Genomic DNA, 20,857 nt, shown 5'->3' on the forward strand with positions numbered 1-20,857 from the left:
TGAGAAGAAGGGAAAAGTGGGAGTAAAGGAAAAATGTGTTGTGTTTGGGATGATGTTCGGTTTTGTTGTGCAAGAGAAGGGAGTTGTTGGCTTTAGCTTTGGGAATAGAGGAGATTATGGTTTACAAGTGAAGGTGGTTTGTATGAATGTGTAAGCCATTTAGTGCTAACGGCTATTTATAGGCAAATTCTTTAAGCTTTCTAACAAAACCATAATGAATGAGGGAGGAGTTCGTTGGTGCTCATGAAAGGTTGAGATTGAGTTGATCATACAGAAGGTTCATGGATTGAACGGTCTGCATGCATTGTTGAGGCTTTGACGAGGATTCTCTTCTCATTGGTTGCATGCATTTAGGTGTTCGATGATGCATGCATGCAAATTCTGCTTCCCAAGGAGCACGCTTTTCTAGGCACATGTGACCACTCCTCACTTAGCTTGTCCTAGCCGTGGCCCCTCCTTGTTTTTGTCTCAATCTCTTTTTCCTGAATAAACCAAAACAGCTAGCCTTAGGATATGAATGTATACGTTGGTAAGTGAATTGAAATAAAGAAGAGAGATGTTTTTGTTTCTTTTTTTATAAATGATCAATTGTGTCCCTTAATTAGAATTGCTAAAGGTTGGTGAACACCAAACTTATCTCTTACTGAGAAGATGGCTTAGCAATGCAGTCAATTCTTCACAATTGATATACATATATATATATATATATATATATATATATATATATATATTATTATTTTTTTTATATATAAAAAATATAATGATGCATGATCCCTCTCTGTATGATTTTAATTCCATGAATAGGAAATGATCTTCTGAACATTGTTACACATGAATAGGAAATGATCCCCCCCCCCTTTTATTTTTTGAAAAACAAGTTTGGGTGTGCCTTAAGGCATACCAAACTTAGAAGTCTGACATATGCTTCAAAACAATGTATGTATTTATATGAAGGTTCAAAATCATGCTCAGCTAATCACAACTTATTGAATGAAAGGCAGAACAAGAATCTTAAATCATGGGTTGCTTCCCATGAAGCGCTCTTTTATTGTCACTAGCTTGACATTGAACTCCCTTTAAGGTGGTTGATGCTGGTGATGTCTCAGCTTGTCCCCTCTCACTGTGAGCTTTCTCTGTGTGCCTTGATGCTTAATTTCAATGTGCTCAAGAGAGAGTACTTGGTTGACAGTGTAATGATCTTCTGTTCCCAGCTGTTGATATACTAATTGTACTTTGTCACCTTTGGAGAATCCTTCAGTTGGAATTTTTTTATTCTTCCACCCTTTGTAAGCCTTCTTCTTGTTTTTCTTCTTTTTCTTTCTTGTTGATCTGTCTCCTTTGACAGTGATTTGAGTTGTGATACCTCCCTTTTTGTTTATCATCCCGGCCTCTTTTTGAATTCTTTCTCCTCCTTGTACCTGCTCACTCTTCTGTTTTACTGTGTTGTTGGTTGCTTGCCTTGGAAGACAGTCACTTGTCTTGCTTGTTTCTTCATTACTTTGTGATTCTGGAAACACTTTCAAGGTGATACTCTCTTCATGCATCCTGAGGGTTAGCTCTCCCTGCTCTATGTCTACAATGGCTCTAGCAGTGGTTAAAAATGGTCGACCAAGTATTATGGAGTCATTCTCATTCTCTGCTGAATCTAGGATCACAAAGTCTGCCGGAAAGATGAACTTGTCAACCTTAGCTAAAAGGTTCTCAATCAACCCTTTTGGGTATACCACTGATTGGTCCACCAATTCCAAGGACATCTGTATTGGTTTCACCTCTCCTATGCCAAGCTTTCTCACTAAAGAAGATGGAATTAGATTGATACTCGCTCCTAAGTCACACATCCCCTTGTTGATGAATAGGCTTCCAATAGTGCAAGGTAGGAAGAAACCTCCAGGATCTTCAAGCTTGGGAGGGAGCCCCTTTTTGATTAGTGCACTGCATTCTTCACTGAGCATTACAGTCTCCTTCTCATTCCAACTTCTTTTCTTATTGATGAGCTCCTTTAAGAACTTGGCATATAGAGGCATTTGCTCCAATGCCTCAGCCAACGGTATATTGATTTCCAGCTTCTTAAAAGTCTCATGGAATTTGTGAAAATGTTGATCCTTTGCTTCTTTTTGGAATCTCTGTGGATAGGGTAGTGAAGGTGTGGGACTCTTTTCCACTTGCTGCTGTTTTGAATTTGGTTCTTCCATGTTCTGCTTTCCCTTCTTTAAGTTCTTTGGTTGGTTGTTTTCTTCTGTGAGCTTTTCTGGGACATTCTTGCTTGTTATGTCCTTGTTGTTAGCTCCATCTTTCTCTGTTGACTCTTTGTCACTTTCTGTAGGTTTCTGGGTTGCCCCTTGGTTGCCATCCACCAATGTCTTTCCACTCCTTAATTGCACGACTTTGCATTCTTCTTTTGGATTAGGAATGGTGTTACTTGGTAGTGAGCTTGAAGGTCTTTCAATAGAAATTTGCTTGGAGATTTGTTCAATCTGCCTTTCTATGCTCTTCATGGAAGCTTCTTGGTTCTTTGTTGTCAATTCTTGGTTCTTCATCATCTTCTCCATGAGCAGCTCTAGATTAGTGATCCTCTGAGAGTCTTGTGAGATTGGTTGGTTTTGGGGTGTTGATGGATGATGGTAGGTGTTTTGGTTAGTGATGGTGTTTTTGTGGAAAAACGAATTTCCATCACACAAATCCAACCGGCAAGTATACCGGGTCGCATCAAGTAGTAATAACTCACTTAGAGTGAGGTCGATCCCACAGGGATTGATGGATCAAGCAACTTTAGTGGGTGATTAGTTTAGTCAAGCTAACATTGAATGAATTGTGTGAAGTTGAGCAACAGAATGTAAATTTGCAGGGAATTTAAATTGCAGAAAGTAAAGTGGCAGGAAACTTAAAGAGCAAGAAAAGTAGATTGACAAAATCTTAAATGACAAGAAATGTAAATTGCATCAAATGTAAAGGGGGCTGGGGTGCTGGAAATTAAATGAGAGCAGTAGATCCAAGCTTAGAACAATTGCAAGGAAATTAAATTGCAGGAAAAGTAAATTCAAGGTCACAGTAGCTTAAATGTAAATTGCAGAAGAACACAAGTGCAGGAAATTAAATTGGGAGCAATGAGATGCAACAAAGAGACATAGATCATTTCTCAAGTCTTAAAGTGAAATTAACAATTTCAATGAAACAGTAAAAATAGAAGGAAAGCCAAGAGCTCAATTGCTCACTTGATCAAGACAGAAACAAAATTCAACTTAATTGTGAAATTCAGAAAAGAAATTCAAGATCTCAGGGAATCAATGAGACTAGAGAACAAGTCTAGATCTCAAGCCCTTCCTTGATCAATGTAGAAAGCAGATTGAAGAAGAAAGAAAGATGGAAGCAGTAAATGAGAATGCAGATTCAACTTTCAATTCTTAGAAATTATGCAGAAGATGAACAAAGATGGATTTCAGATTAAAGATTGAAACAGAATTCCTCCAACCTCAATCCAAAATTTCAAAACAGAAATGAAAACTAAGAGAGAGCTCTCAAATCCTAATGCTCCCTAGTGGAGCTAGCCTCTTTCTAATTGAGCTCCTATTAGAGCCAACCTCCTTTCTGAAATGAGAATGATGCCCTTTATATAAGCTTCTTTTACAAAATGAAAATGAAATTGAAATTAAAAACAAATTCACAAAAATGAAAAACCTAATCTAGCTTCTCTGTGTGCCTTTGAGTCATGTTGAGTGGGCTTTTGCTTGCTTTGGATTTGAGGGAGAATGGGTCTTGGATGGCCTTGATTCAATTTGGTGAGGAATTGAATTTATATGAAATTGAACTTTTGGCCCATGATTATTTGCTCCCAGGAGGCTGCCCTGCCCTTGTGGGGGGCAGAGCAGGAAATGGAGCATGCGGCTTCATTGCGTGCGTGCTTGGTGTGTGTGATGCGTCAGGATGCTGCCCTGCCCTTGTGGAATGCAGGGCAGAGTTGCCATGGTGCGCCAAGTGCTGCCCGTGCGTGCTTGGTGCTGGCCGTGCCAAGTTGTGCGCGCGCCTAAGCTCCTTGCCTTTACTTCCTTGAAGGTCTTGTGTTCGAACCTTGGTGAAAGCACTTGAGGAGCAATTTTTCCTTGATTTTCCATGAAGAGAGCACGACATTGCCCTGCTCTCCAAGAGGGCAGAGCAGAAAAATGAGCGCTACTTTGTTTTGGGGTGAGGCTCCAGCTTCGAACCTTGGTGGAAGCATATTGGTTTATTTTCGCTTATTTTTGGCCCTTAAAGATGCCTTTCATTCATGCCTCAATTTTACGCCAAATATGGATTGCTATATCGTTGGAAAGCTCTAAATGTCAGCTTTCCAACGCAACTGGAACCACATCAATTGGACGTCTATAGCTCAAGTTATAGCCCTTTGAAGGAGACATGGTGATGCTGTGAGCGCCCAGATTTTACCTTAGCAAAAATTCTTGCTTCCAACCTCACTTTGCATCACGATTCTGCTCTGCCCTTGGCAAGAGCAGGGCAGTGTGTGCTGATTGCCTATTCTCCTTTAATTTGGTCATGGGCCACGCTTTTAAAAGCGTGGCCTAAGGCTCCAAAGTGTGCTCCAACTTCAAAGTGTGTCACAAAGCTCTTTTTTTTCTCCTTTTTTTTGTGCTTCTTTGCTTCTTTTTCTTCTTATTTCCTACAAGATTTATAAAATTAAAAGATCAAGGAAATCTTCCAATTAAGCACAAAAGAATGCAATATTTAAGCACTAATCATCAATTTCTTGTATGAAAAAGCATAGAAAAATAGGTATATGATGACATGTCATCACAACACCAAACTTAAACCTTGCTTGTCCCCAAGCAAGAAAAGAATCATGCAATAGAAATTGACAATCCAAGGTAAGAAGAGTAGCAAGTTAATGTTCATGGCAAGCTAGTTTTCTATGCATGCTACAATTACAAAAGAGATGTAAATGATTGATGCTTCTATCTAGCTCAATTTATGAAATCTTTTTCTTATAATTCTTCCTTGAAACAAGCTTTTGATTTTTTTTTTAGCTTCTTCTTTTGGGTGCTTTGCCCCATGAGTTAATAACAAAGCTACGACTTCTAAATGCTTTGTTTTCAAGTATTACCACTTGATACATAAGCACCATAAGCATTTAATTAGAGGACTTCATTAAGCTCATTTTTCTTTTCTTTTCTTGACTTTCTAATCATTGATGCTCAGAGCCTTGAGCTTTGAGGGAGTGCTTTTGCACTTGAGCCTAGCCTTGACTTCTAAGTGTTTTGTTTTCAAGCATTTGGCTTGATACATAAACACCACAAGCACTTAGCAAATAAATTGCCATTGGTACTCAGAGCCTTCAGCTTTCTCATTCTTTCCCTTTTTCTTTTCTTGCTTTAATTGTATTTGCTTCTTCAAGGTTTTCATGATTTCAAAAGATTTCACAAAATGTACTAGATGAAAAACTTCAATTAAATAAAATCCAATGCAATTGAGCAACAATCAATCATACTAGCTTTCCAATACTTGTATGCACATGCTAAATTCTTCTTTAATTCCTTGTTTGTTTATGATCATGATGCTTTTTTGCTTTTGAACTCACAAAACTCAAGTTGGTAGTCATAATGGTACAGCACCATGTTGTAAATCAAATTCAAGCTATGCTTAGTCATACCACACATGCATACAGAAAATATAAAGACAATCATGCAATTTAAAGTGCTGAAAATAAAGGAGAGAAAAAGGAACTTTACAACATTGTAGTTCATCTTCATTATTGTTGTCCTTTTTCCTCTATTCTTCCTCTTTCCCTTGCCAAACTCAGAATGCTTGCTCATCCTCAAGCAATAATTAGAACAATGGCTATGGGGCTAAGATGGATCATGAATGTCTTATACAATGAAATGTTAGTAGTACATGTGTTTTAAGCAAGCAAAATGAAAGATAATAATCAAGGCACCAGAGACAGAGACATTTTGATTGCAAACATAAGAAGGTGAGCACAATACATTGCATAAAAGATAAGTGGCACACCAAACTTAGTGTGACACTTTCACTTGGAACTGATGCAAGTATCTAGTAGACATGGGAACCAAATTTTTGTTGCATAGCAACACCAAACTTAGAATGCAATCATATGTCAATTTATTTGAATACTAAGCAAATGAAACTGTTATATGTTAAGTATAATCACCAAGCCAAGAATCTGTCATGAATAAAGCTCTCTTGGTAATGTATTAACAAAAACAGTTGAAAAAAAAAGAAAACTTAAAAATAAAGAGGTTACTAAAACAAAGAGAATGCAAACGAACTATCAAAACAAAAGAAAAATAACAATGCAAAGGCAATATGATTATGCAGACAAGTGATGTTGCTGGATGAGTTGCATAGAAAAATAAGTGGCACACCAAACTTAGAATCTTGGTGTGTCACTTTCATTTTTTTTATTTGATGCAATCATCCAAAAAGATTGAAAACAATGTGTTGCATGGCAACACCAAACTTAGAATGTAACCATATGCCAATTTATTGAATTTAAACAAAGCAAAGAACGAAAACAAAGTAGAGAAGAGAAATTATACCTACGGTTGGGTTACCTCCCAACAAGTGCTCTTTTAGTGTCATTAGCTTGACATGTTGCTCTTCACTTTCTTCCTCTTCTTCTAGTTTGTTAAGAGGAATGACCTCAAGGGATGAGAAGTTTCAGCTATTGTCCCCTTTCTTGGTTTCCTCTCAGCAAGCTTTCTTTTGAAATTGGCTTGGTTGATCTTGCTTGCTTGATCAGGGGGAGGATTGTTTGCAGTTGACCTTTTCTTGAATGTTGTCCTTGATATCTTGGTCACAATCCTCTTCTTGGTGCTTTTGTTAATTGCCTTCACTTCCTTGAATCCAAGTTTTGGTTGCTGTGTGATTGTTGGAGTGATTTCTTTATCAAGAGCCTCTTGCATTGGTGGTTCCATGAGCTTTTCCTTCATGTACTTCTCTACTTCAGTTGAGTGTGACTTCTCTTGAATGTCTTCCTCCCTTTCTTCTTCATGATCTTCCATTAATGCCTCTGGGAGGGAATCTTTGTGTTTCATTGTCACCTCAAGTGGCTCTTGTGAATGTAGAATCCTTGGCTCATGTCCAAATACTTCCACCACATCTTCCTTTTTCACTGAAATTTCACTTGCCACAGAGGCTTCCTCATCTTGCTTTTCCATTTCCTCACCCACAAATTGGTCTTCATCCTCTCTGTTTGATGGTTCTAAGTTCCTCCTTGTTTGCTCTAAGGGCTCATTCATCTTCTTGAGGATGATTTCTTTCCAGGATTGGGGTTGTGTGTATCTTTCCACGAGTTTTCTATGTATTTCAATGGCTTGAAGGTAATCCTCATCTGGTGGTTCAAGAGATGAAGGTTGAGAATAATTTTGGTGACGTGGATATGTTGTGGTAAAGCTGTGTTAAGGGGTGTGGAATGAGTTGTGTGATTGATGGGATGACTTGTATGGATTTTGGAGAAAACTTTGTGTTGAGGCATAATCTAGTGATGAAGAATTTTCAAATGAGAAACCGGGACGTGAGGTCGGACATTCTCTCATGTGACTTGACTGCTCAGAATTTGCAGTTTTTTGGTAATACTCCCAGCCACCATTAGAATAATGACTTGCATCATTTTGTGGTGGAGGAAAATATCCCATATGATTTTCTTTCTCATCTTGTGTTTCTGAAGCATTTCTCCATGGATTGGAGTGCTCAGAATCTGTGATTTCTTGGTGATATTCCCAACCACCATTAGAGATTGGTGATGGTGGGTGATATCCCACAAAATTTTGTTTGACCATAAGATGAGTTGAACTCCATTTGTATTTTGTAAACATCAATGAAATTTGAAATTCATGTCACAGAGAAAGAATTTTTTAGTGAGGCAATAACTCAAACACCTTGCTATCAATTTAAAACAGAGAACAAAAATAAAAAAATGCTTGATCTAGACTTCTCACCCACTTAATCATTGTTGATCTAATCAATCCCCGGCAACGGCGCCAAAAACTTGATGGTGTTTTTGTGGAAAAACGAATTTCCAATACACAAATCCAACCGGCAAGTATACCGGGTCGCATCAAGTAGTAATAACTCACTTAGAGTGAGGTCGATCCCACAGGGATTGATGGATCAAGCAACTTTAGTGGGTGATTAGTTTAGTCAAGCTAACATTGAATGAATTGTGTGAAGTTGAGCAACAGAATGTAAATTTGCAGGGAATTTAAATTACAGAAAGTAAAGTGGCAGGAAACTTAAAGAGCAAGAAAAGTAGATTGACAAAATCTTAAATGACAAGAAATGTAAATTGCATCAAATGTAAAAGGGGCTGGGGTGCTGGAAATTAAATGAGAGCAGTAGATCCAAGCTTAGAACAATTGCAAGGAAATTAAATTGCAGGAAAAGTAAATTCAAGGTCACAGTAGCTTAAATGTAAATTGCAGAAGAACACAAGTGCAGGAAATTAAATTGAGAGCAATGAGATGCAACAAAGAGACATAGATCATTTCTCAAGTCTTAAAGTGAAATTAACAATTTCAATGAAACAGTAAAAACAGAAGGAAAGCCAAGAGCTCAATTGCTCACTTGATCAAGACAGAAACAAAATTCAACTCAATTGTGAAATTCAGAAAAGAAATTCAAGATCTCAGGGAATCAATGAGACTAGAGAACAAGTCTAGATCTCAAGCCCTTCCTTGATCAATGTAGAAAGCAGATTGAAGAAGAAAGAAAGATGGAAGCAGTAAATGAGAATGCAGATTCAACTTTCAATTCTTAGAAATTATGCAGAAGATGAACAAAGATGGATTTCAGATTAAAGATTGAAACAGAATTCCTCCAACCTCAATCCAAAATTTCAAAACAGAAATGAAAACTAAGAGAGAGCTCTCAAATCCTAATGCTCCCTAGTGGAGCTAGCCTCTTTCTAATTGAGCTCCTATTAGAGCCAACCTCCTTTCTGAAATGAGAATGATGCCCTTTATATAGGCTTCTTTTACAAAATGAAAATGAAATTGAAATTAAAAACAAATTCACAAAAATGAAAAACCTAATCTAGCTTCTCTGTGTGCCTTTGAGTCATGTTGAGTGGGCTTTTGCTTGCTTTGGATTTGAGGGAGAATGGGTCTTGGATGGCCTTGATTCAATTTGGTGAGGAATTGAATTTATATGAAATTGAACTTTTGGTCCATGATTATTTGCTCCCAGGAGGCTGCCCTGCCCTTGTGGAGGGCAGAGCAGGAAATGGTGCATGCGGCTTCATTGCATGCGTGCTTGGTGTGTGTGATGCGTCAGGATGCTGCCCTGCCCTTGTGGAGGGTAGGGCAGAGTTGCCATGGTGCGCCAAGTGCTGCCCGTGCGTGCTTGGTGCTGGCCGTGCCAAGTTGTGCGCGCGCCTAAGCTCCTTGCCTTTACTTCCTTGAAGGTCTTGTGTTCGAACCTTGGTGAAAGCACTTGAGGAGCAATTTTTCCTTGATTTTCCATGAAGAGAGCACGACATTGCCCTGCTCTCCAAGAGGGCAGAGCAAAAAAATGAGCGCTACTTTGCTTTGGGGTGAGGCTCCAGCTTCGAACCTTGGTGGAAGCATATTGGTTTATTTTCGCTTATTTTTTGCCCTTAAAGATTCCTTTCATTCATGCCTCAATTTTATGCCAAATATGGATTGCTATATATCGTTGGAAAGCTCTGAATGTCAGCTTTCCAACGAAACTGGAACCATTTCAATTGGACGTCTGTATCTCAAGTTATAGCCCTTTGAATGAGGCATGGTCATGCTGTGAGCGCCCAGATTTTACCTTAGCGAAAATTCTTGCTTCCAACCTCACTTTGCATCACGATTCTGCTCTGCCCTTGGCAAGAGCAGGGCAGTGTGTGCTGATTGCCTATTCTCCTTTAATTTGGTCATGGGCCACGCTTTTAAAAGCGTGGCCTAAGGCTCCAAAGTGTGCTCCAACTTCAAAGTGTGTCACAAAGCTCTTTTTTTCTCCTTTTTTTGTGCTTCTTTGCTTCTTTTTCTTCTTATTTCCTACAAGATTTATAAAATTAAAAGATCAAGGAAATCTTCCAATTAAGCACAAAAGAATGCAATATTTAAGCACTAATCATCAATTTCTTGTATGAAAAAGCATAAAAAAATAGGTATATGATGACATGTCATCAGTTAGTTAGTTGGTTATTGGGTGGATAATGGTTTGAGTTGGGGTAAGTGTTTTATGATTTTCTATATGTGTTTTGGTTAGTGTTTGGCTGGTTGTTGTGGTTTGTGTTTTTCCAATTGTTTTGAGTTGAGTTCCTTTACCATGGCTGCTGAGTTTGATTGTGGTTGTCTCCCCATCTGAGGTTGGGATGGTTTTTCCAAGAGGGATTGTAAGTATCACCATAGACTTCATTTGTTCCAGAATTTTGGTTGTTCATATAGTGCACTTGCTCTTGTTGTTGCTCCTCTTGAGTTTCTTCATTTTGCCCCCAAGTAGTTGATGGTTGGCTTGTGGCACTCACTGATGCAACTTGAAGGCTATCAATTCTTCTGGCCATTTGCTCAAACTGTTGTTGAATTTGCTGCTGCATCATCTTATTCTGAGCTAGGATTGAATTCACTCCTTCCAGCTCCATTACTCCTCTTCTTTGTGATGGTTGGCGTTGTCTTTGGTGAGCAAAGAAATATTGGTTGTTAGCCACCATATCAATGAGGCTCTGAGCTTCCTCTGCAGTTTTCATCAATTGCAATGATCCTCCAGCTGAGTGATCAAGTGCCTCTTGAGCTTTCAGAGTAAGTCCTTCATAGAAGTTCTGCAACTTATCCCACTCAGTGAACATCTCTGGTGGACATTTCCTCAGCAGAGCCTTATATCTTTCCTATGCCTCATATAAATTTTCAGCATCCATTTGAGTGAATGTTTGTACCTCAGTCTTCAATCTTATGATCCTTTGAGGGGGGTAAAATTTGGCAAGAAACTTGCTCACCAAATCATCCCAAGTGTTGATGCTTTTCTTTGGAAATGTTTCCAGCCATTGAGTGGCTTTATCCCTGAGAGAGAATGGAAAGAGCAGCAACTTGTAACTGTCAGGAGGTACACCATTGATTTTGACAGTGTCACAAATCCTCAAGAAGGTAGATAAATGTTGATTTGGGTCCTCCAATGGCCCTCCTCCAAAAGAGCAGTTGTTTTGGACCAATGTGATGAGTTGTGGCTTTAGTTCAAAGTTGTTTGCATTGACATTAGGGGTAAGAATGCTACTCCCACAATGTCTAGCATTTGCAAATGTGTAGGAGGCCAGTACTCTTTTTTGTTGTGGGTTATTGTTGGCCCCTCCTTCTGGTTGATTGGGATTTGATGGATCTCCTTCCATTTCTTGGAATTCCTCCTCAGATTCTTCCTCTCCAATAACGTTCTTCCCTCTTTCAGCTCTTCTTATTCTTCGAAGAGTTCTTTGGTCAAGTTCGGAGAGAATAGGGGAAGCTCTTCCTGTACCTGACATACAAACACACAATAAGAAACACACAGATCCAGAAAACCAGTGAAACTTCAATCTATTGCTAGAATGAAGTTTTAGTTAGTTTAAGCAAAAATTCAAACAGTTAGCGTGTTAGTTAAAAATAAAGAAAAAGTGCTTGATCTAGACCACCACTTCACTTAATCATTGTCAATCTATTTCAATCCCCGGCAACGGCGCCAAAAACTTGATGTGTGGAAAACAATCCAACACAAAACTCACCGGCAAGTGTACCGGGTCGCATCAAGTAATAAAACTCACGGGAGTGAGGTCGATCCCACAGGGATTGAAGGATTGAGCAATTTTAGTTTAGTGGTTGATTTAGTCAAGCGAATCAAGTATTGGTTGAGTGATTTTGTATCCAACAGTAAGTAAATAGCAGGAAATGTAAAGGGAGAGGGATGAATTGCAGAAATTAAAGAGAATTGGAAGTAAAGGTGCTGAATCTTAAAGAACAAGAAATTAAATGACTGAAACTTAAAGTGCAAGAAATGTAAATTGCAGTAACTAAGTGCAAGAAATATAAATTGCTTGAATGAAAAAGGGATTTGAGGACTGGAATGTCAGAATTCAAGCAAGGGAAAGTAAATTGCAACAATTATCAAAGCAAGAGATAATTTGAATTCTGTTAAATCTCAAACAGAAGGGAAAATTAAATTGCAGCAGGGGTTCACAGAAGAACCAAAAGGGGAAATGGGATCTCAGGACTCCAGAGACTAGATAGCAAAGTCTAGATCTCAATTGCCTTCCCAGATCCAAGTTCACAAAGCAATTAACAAGAAATCAAAGAAGAAGTAGTAAAGGAAATGTAATTGAACTCAATTATGCAGAAGAGAAATTAAAGAGATCTTGAATGGAGATTGAGATAGAAATTCCTCAATTCTTCACACCCAAGACTCAAACAAGAAAAGTAAAAATGCTCAAGCAAGAACAAGGAAGAAGAGAGATCAATTCTCCTCCCCAATTCTCTCAAATCTCAGTTCAAAGCTCTCAGAGAAAATGAAGTTTCAAAATATCAAAATTCTAAAATCAAAAAGAAGCTCTTAATCCAAAGTGAAAAAAACGTCCTAATTACATCAAACTATCTCCTATTTATACACTTTCTATTCTTGGATTTTGGTATTTAGATGGGCTTTTGATTTGGTAAAGAAATGAATTAAATTGGATTTTTAATCCAATTTTCAGCCCATGAGAAAAGTGACTTCCAGGAGGCTGCCCTGCCCTTGTGGAGGGCAGGGCAGGAAATGGTGCGTGCGGCCCTTGTTGCGTGCGAGCTTGGTGTGTGTGATGCTGCAGGATGCTGCCCTGCCCTTGTGGAGGGCAGGGCAGAGTTTTCTTGGTGCGCCAGATTCCACCCTCGCGCGCTACTGCTGGTTGAGACTCCCTTGGTGCGTGCCAATATTGTGCGCTGGCCGTGCACCACAAAATGCTGCCCTGCCCTTGTGGAGGGCAGGGCAATGTGCCAAAGGTGAAGTCCCAAGTTCAAAACTTGGTGGAGGCACACGCTACTTCTTTTCTTTGGTTTTCTTGGCACCAAAGTCATGCTTAGTTCCTTGCTTCCTCATGGTGCCATGTTCGATCCAGGGAGAATGAAGGCAAGCTAATTTTTGCTTGATTTTATTGTGCTTGGGAGCTACTCCTTTCCTCTTTGTCCTTGGATTCGAAACCCATAGGAAGCATTATGAAACAATTTCCTTTGAATTTTTCTTGGGTGAAGCCCGATATTGCTCTTGAGGAGGGCAGGGAAGAGTTTTTGCTCTCTTTGATCCTTAGCATCAAATTGTGCTCCGCCCTTGTTGTGGGCAGGGCAATGTTGCTTTCAAGGCTTGGTTCATTATGTTGCTCTCCTGGAGGGCAGTGTGCCCTTGTGGAGGGCAATGTTTGCTTCCTCCCTTCCATGCGCCACACTTCTTATCTCTTGGGCCACGCTTTCTTAAGCCACGCTTCCTCTTTTCTTCTTTTCTTCACCTTCAAATAATCAAAACAACCAATCAAAGTATCTCTAAATTCATAAGGTTTATAATTCATTAAAAAATCAATTAATTCTTGCTCAAACCTCATGATTTAGCATCAATTTAATGGTGATTGTTTGATTTAAAGAAGTTATGCATTTTCATTCCAAATTGCTTACTTAAGATACAAGAAAGTGCATAAAGGCTAATAAAACAAGTAAAATTAGCTTGAAAAATGGGTATATGATGACCTGTCATCAGTCTCTTGACTTGTTATGAGATAAAAAGTGGAAATATCTCCTGAAGTTCTTTTAAAAGTCATAAAGTAATATTCAGCAAAAAAAGGGGCTAAGATTCAACCCCCCCTTCTCTTAGCCACTGATTACCATCAAGTTGCGTGTTTCACATCAAGCAGAAAGCATAAGAAATATAAAATTAACTTTATATGTTCAATGCCTCCCTAGTAACTGTTTGAGTGATTGGAACTATAGAGACCATGCCTGCCTCCTCTCACTTGTTCAATTCTTAAAGTGAAATAAAATTAGATAAAACACATATTTGAATTTTGGATGTTTATATGTAATGGATATAGATATGATTGATCCTTTCCTTGATTGAGATATGTCTGACTGTGGAACTTTGCTACAGGGAATAGAAATGCATATGAGTTCTGTGGTTGAGAAGGTATTTCTTTATAGATCCTCATTTTTGTTAGAAGTTAAAACTTGAAGTTGTTATTTTCAGCATGATTAAGTAGCTCAAATTGATTGGACTACATACTTTTTAAATTTTGTTAACACTATACTAGATACCTTTATAAAGTTGAAATTTAGCAAACCCAAATCTATTGGAATTCAAGTCACCAAATAAAAAAATCTATTTGAATTGTATGGCTGCTGAAATTAGGAGTAGGCTGCTGAAAATAAATATGAACTACTAACAAGCTTTTAATGATGTTAATTAAGGTATGCATAGCAAGCAAAAGAAAAGAAAATGTCTTAGTTTGGCTATCTCTTTTCATTTATTTCTCTTTCTGAGAGTTAGGTAAAAAATGTGACTAATTTAACATACATTTCATCATCAATGACATTATTCTTAGACCAACCATATTTTTTGTTGTTTCTTGTTTAATAACTTAAATTTTGCATCAAATTTGCCCCAAAAGAACTATGCAGTATTGTTATCAAATTTTGTATTGTTTCAGAATCATCATATTTTTTGGTGTTGGAATTGGTGATATTCTGCAAAGAGGACAAGTTGGATGCAATCTCAACCATGGATAGTTCCTATGCTACAATGGTTAATTTGAAACTATGCAGTATTGTTATCTTGGTATATAATAAAGTTCTGCTTTGTATATAATAAAGTTCCTATGATTGCAAGGATTACCTTTAATAATTTTAAAAAGTAAATGATGATTTGATTATTGAAATTCTTTAGTATTTAAAATTACAAAACATGCTTTAATAATTTCTTTGCAGTTTGAACAAAGTAAATTTGAGGAGAAGAAGAAACTTGAAAATTAGGATTTTTTTAGAATCCAGATCTGTGAATTGGAAGAATAAGAAGCATACTTACCTAAGTTTTGTCGATTGCCAATCTAGAGCTTTTCAGGTTTGCTTTGTTGTTTATGTTGCTTCACTTTTTATTTCCATTTTCTTTTTACTTGTGCTATATTTATATTATTTGGTGCTTTATAGGAATTAAGAGCTGCAATGAAGTCTGTAAAAAATGAAGTGTTAAAAACAAAAAGAAGCTACTCAGAGGATTTCAAGTACTTTGGTAATATATATTGTATCTCTTCAAGTACTTTATATTGTTTTATGATGTGAATGTGTATTGTATAATGTGTACTAGCTATTATATGTGTGATGTATATATGTGTTAATGATATTTTTTTTCCTAAGTTGAAGAAGAATAAATGTAGGTGTTTATGTCTAATGTGACTTTACTTTGCATGTTAATGAAGCAGGTGCTAAGCTTTCATTGTAAAGTGGCTTAAACAAAAGTTCTTGGGCATTGAAAAGAAAGAATAGCAATACCAGAAATAATCTATCCTGGCAGAGTCTAAAATGTATTGCTCTCACGCTTGTGGAACAATTCTGTTAATAGTGTCTACTTAGTGTTAGTGTATAATATCACTGTATAAAACTAAAATTAAGAAAAGTGTATTCACTCAACTATATTGACATGTTAGTTGGTTACTTTAATCACAACTTATCTTAATTGTTGATTATATATTTTTATTCTTAGATTTATTTTGTGATTATCATCATTTTAGGATGTGATTATGCTTTAAAAAAATAAATCTCATAAAACAAAATAAGCTATGGTCACGGTAAAAACCGTGACCATAGATAAGGCTATGGTCACGATTTTAAGGTGGGGTGACCATAGAGGTTATAGTCACGGCGAAAAACCGTGACCATAGATAGGGCTCTGGTCACGGTTTTAAGGAGGAGTGACCATAGAGGCTATGGTCACGGCAAAAAACGTGACCATAGATAAGGCTATGGTCCTGGTTTTAAGCTGGGGTGACCATAGAGCTTTAGTCACAGCAAAAACTGTGACTATAGATAAGGCTATGGTCACGTTTTTAAGGAGGGGTGACCATAGAGTCTATGATCACGGTGAAAACCATAACCATAGATAAGGCTATGATCACGGTTTTAAGGAGGGGTGACCATAGAGGTTATGGTCACGGTGAAAAAACATGGCCTAAAGTGTCAGAATTTGAAAATTGAAATCATGACCATAGATAAAAAGACCGTGACCATAGACCTATGGCTACGAGAGAATAGGTCACGATTTTTTACCGTGACAATAGGCCTTTTTTGTAGTGATTTAACAAAATATTCCGTTAATTTTGAAAATGTTGAGATGGATGAGTGATCATATGCGATTGGATAAAATAAGAAATGAAGATATAAGGGAGAAAGTTGGAGTAGCACTCATTGTGGAAAAGATGGTAGAATCACGTCTCAGATGGTTTGGACATGTGAGAAGAAGATTGACAGAACACCCAGTCAGGAGGGTGGATGAGATGGAAGATGGACAAGGGGTGAAAGGCAGAGGAAGACCCCATGAAGTGGTCAAATGAGATCTACATGTAAACAGTCTTTCTGTAGACATGATACATGACAAAGCTCAATGGCGTCATTTGATTCATATAGCCGACCCCACCTAATGGGACAAGGCTTTGTTGTTGTTTGTTGTATTCCGTTAACTCTGACATTTTGGTCACGACAGAGACTTAGTTACAAAATCTGATATAATATAGGAACCCAATTGAAAAAAAATGTATAAAGACTTAATTAAAAATTCGATAAAACTATAAGAACCGATAGAGTAATTAAATCTAATTATATTAAGAATTATTAAATTAACTGTTATTACATGGAGAATTTCATAATGTACTCTACTAGAATTTCTAAGAGAGCGAGTGTTTACATAAAAATAAGAATTCCCCTTGAAGCATACAATGCTTCTAGGAATCTATGTGAGTTTTTTTTCTCAATAGTACGTGGCCTCTGCATGGTAGATTAGGACAGTGGTAGAAGAAGGAGGAGGGATAGACATGTGGATAAGGAGGACGAACAAGTAACATTTAATTATAAGGATCTGCGGGTAGGGGTGGAGAATTGTGAACACAGTTTGATTGGAAGACTCCTGGCTGACACCACCTTCTTTGTCGAGAATATGGAGGCTGCACTTAGGGTTATTTGGGGCAGACCCAGTGGCTTTAGAGTGACAAACCATGCGGAGTTGGGACAACACATACCAATTTTTTTTAGAGGTAATATCCAAAATGGTCTCTGAAATTTCTAACTCACTTCAAATTAGTTCCCCACTTTTTAAAATGACCAAATAAGTCCTTCACTCTCAGAATCGTGAATCTCCGATAGTCCAAAAGTTATCAGACGTTTTATCGGCGACGCTGATGTGGACACAAAATGAGTTCAACTCAAATTGGTATCCTAAATTTAATTTAAACACTCAAATTGATTCAATTCTCACTTATAAAACCCTAACCCCCAAATGTTCATCTTTATTCTTTGTCTCCACTCATCTCCTCCTCGTTGATGATGTTCATCTTGGCACTAATCTGAAGGATATTCTAATCTCCGGCAACCCTTCGTTTTTTCGTTGTTGTTACTTTCTGATCTAACCAAACAACACCTCTAGTTTCTTCTGGTTTCCACCATACCTTGATGTATTCTTTTCTTTGTTCCCACAAGTTCGATGATGCGGTAATCCCGAAAACAATGTGCTTCAATTCGGTTTCGGTTGTTTGTGCCATTTGTTCCGGGGTTAATCGAACCACCATGGGGTAGTTATTTTCCACTTCTTCTTCTGACGACGTAATCGCTTCGTGAAATAAATAAATGAGAGTTTTTTAATTTAGGTAATATGTGGAGTGGTTTTTATTATCTAGCCCTATTAGGCTAAATAACTAGTTCATTTTACACATTGTCAAGATTTCTCATTGTCTCCTAGTGGTATTTTATAAAAAACATCCTAAATCCTTACCCCAACTTAATCTTAGTTTTACTTTTAACTTTCACATACAACAAATTCAAAAACAACCGCACCCTCATTCTCCTTTTGCTTCCACTCCGACTCACGCTGTTGTTCTAGTTCACGCGGTTGCGCCGTCGCCTTCCAATCGGTGCCAATAACTCTCCCGCCACAACAGCAAGGTTGCGTGTCATCTCACCAGTGACAATGACCACAGCCCCCCTAAAGGGAGTCCCATGTGTGGTCGTTGTCCTGTGTAACTCGACTGCCTGCCCTCGACCCAGTCACGACCGTTCTCCCGACGAAACAACTACCAGCGTTTCCTCCTCGTCGAAGATGACGTCAACAACCACGCCTACTCGCATCAATAATCGCGTTAACAACTGCATCTCTTTCTAGTAGTTCGTCGCTACATCACGCCCAACACCCTTCATTAGCCCTAAGTCGGCCCCTCCTTCGCGAGTCGATTGTCGTGAAAGGTCAACAAAGAACTCCCTCGTCGCTGATTGCAGCGAATACATTCGAAGGTAATTGTGGGATATTTCTTTTGACAAAATTCGGATGTTTCTTTTATTAAACTGAGGGTTTTTTTTGTTCAACTTCGCATGTTTTTTTTTAAATTTGGAATGCTTCTAGTGTTAAACTTGGGATGTTTCTTTTGTTAAACTTGGGATGTTTTCTTTTTTTTTTTTTTAAACTTGAGATGTTTCTTTTGTTCAATGCAGGTCGGCCCGGCACAACACACAGAGAAGTAGTGGCGGAGGGCACAACGGCAGCACGACGAATGGTTGAGAATGAGGTACGGGCCGACAACATGATGAGAGGGGGTTTCACGTTGCTGAAGAGATTACGCGCAATAATAGTCAGTGAAAAATTACGTTTCGCTAATCTTAATTTTGTAGTGCTAATTCTATTATTTAAAATCCTTTTCTTTTAAAAGTTAGCTTAAGTTAGCTGGTACTTTAGTTAGTTATCTAATAAAGTCAAAGAAAAAATTTTAAAAATTGACATTACAGAAGATTAGTTACCAACAATAGTGGATATACTTGAGTTGCAAAAGAAAAAAAATCATATCATATTTGATATATATTAATATGGTTATGAAAATTAGATCAAATTGATTAGTTAGATCCGATTAACTAAGAATCAATTATTAAATTAATTTAGTCGAATCGATACAATTTTTTAACGATTAACCTGTAACAATTCAAGTTTTTGGAGAATTAAATAATGAGTTATTTAATATTTATTATAATTGATGTTAAAAAATTTATTTTAAAAAAATTATTTAACTGATAGTAATTAAATAAAATTTCATGATAATTAAAATTTAAATTAATTAAAATTTTATTATAATTTTTATTTTAATAAAATATTTTACATAATTTCAATAATTAAAAAATAAAATAAAAATTGTATACTTTAATTTAAATAAATTTTATTTTAAATTTAAGATATATTATATAAAATATGATTAATATATTTATGTTATAATTTAAATTAAAAATAATTAATTAAACTGAATAATGTATTGATAAATAATATTTTTAAATATTTTTAATAGAATATATTTAATTTTAAAATTATTCTATCCTCTAATTTTATCAAAATATCTATTCATATTCATCCTTATTCTTTTATAAAATTTTTAGTTTCTAACCCTAAATTCCAAAATCATTGAAATTAATTCAGGGAAAAAAAAACTCTATTTTCCCTAACCCAGCTCCTAACAGCCGCACTCCACCCCCCTTTAAACCCTCTCAACGTAACAAAAACACGCACGCGCAGAGAGGAGATCGGAGGAAGATATAACGCCGGCGGAAGGGAGGAAGATCGTCGCCGGCCTGGTACCACCGTCGCCGTCGCGTCTTGCCATCACTGCCACCACGAAGCCACCGAACTGAGTTAGGGAAAAGAGAGATCGAAACAGAGTTTGAGGAAGAGTGTTGCGCGAGAATGGAGAGGGAGAGCGCCGTCGCGGGCTGGCCGTCGAGGAAGCCACTGCCACCGACCCCAGCTGTGCCACCGCCGTCGAGCCCGAACAAGAAAGAGGAGACGCATGCCTGGAACCCCTACGAGCTGGAGGAGCTGTCCTTGCATGTCGCCGCCGCCGAGGATAGGAGGGAGGAGCTGTGCCTCAGTGTTGTCGCCGCCATGAAGAACCGCCGCTGCTGAAGCTCTGCTGCGGTTGCTGCTGCCATGACCGCTGCTCTTCCAGCCGCTGTTGTGGGTGCTGTTAGTGTGGTTCCGGTGTGGATTGGAGGCTACCGCTGAGTGGCATGTAGCTGTCGGAAGCCGCCGTGACCACCATTGAACTCTACGTTGCTGTTAGAGTCACTGATGGAGGTATCTTTGTTGGCTCTATTTCGGTTTAGGTCTTTCGCTTCCTTAAACTTGTTCTACTTCCACTTTTACTCTACTATTATCCTATTTTCTGCTACAATTAGGTTGAATATTGACGCTAGTGTTGCCGTGAGACTGTTGAAGCTGCTGCTAGTTCTGATTCGATTACCTGGGTACTGGTTTGATCTTTCCCTTAGGTTTGGTCCATCTGCACGTTCTGTTTTGTCACTGTTATAGTTGCCATGTTCTGGTTTTAATTCGATTTTAGTCCTTGCTTTGTCTTGAATTTCCAGGGCTGTAATTGCTTTTAATTCCTATCCAATTTGAATCCTCTGTTTTGCTGCAACCATCGTCACTACTGTGAAAGTTAACATTGTTGCTGTTCCGGTTGCTGCCACTGCCGCTCTGGTTGCGTGAGAGCCACCGCTGCTGCCATGAAACTAAAAGGGAAGGGAATTATTAAGTTAAATTATGCGACATCGAGATAGGGGATTTAATTTAACCGGTGTTAATTTAAGAATGCCAACAAAGTTTATTGGATAACTGCAAGTCTGCAAATAAGTTT

General features: G+C 37.9%; 1 long non-coding RNA gene across 1 annotated transcript; it reads left to right on the forward strand.

Moving 5' to 3' along the window:
• Nucleotides 1–19,636: 19,636 nt before the first annotated feature.
• Nucleotides 19,637–20,638, forward strand: LOC130969826 (uncharacterized). The gene is made up of 2 exons (XR_009081929.1): nt 19,637–20,295; nt 20,397–20,638. It is a non-coding gene; the product is annotated as an uncharacterized LOC130969826 (long non-coding RNA).
• Nucleotides 20,639–20,857: the final 219 nt, after the last annotated feature.

The sequence above is a fragment of the Arachis stenosperma genome, chromosome 3, assembly GCF_014773155.1.
Source record: "Arachis stenosperma cultivar V10309 chromosome 3, arast.V10309.gnm1.PFL2, whole genome shotgun sequence".
Classification (NCBI taxonomy): domain Eukaryota; kingdom Viridiplantae; phylum Streptophyta; class Magnoliopsida; order Fabales; family Fabaceae; genus Arachis; species Arachis stenosperma.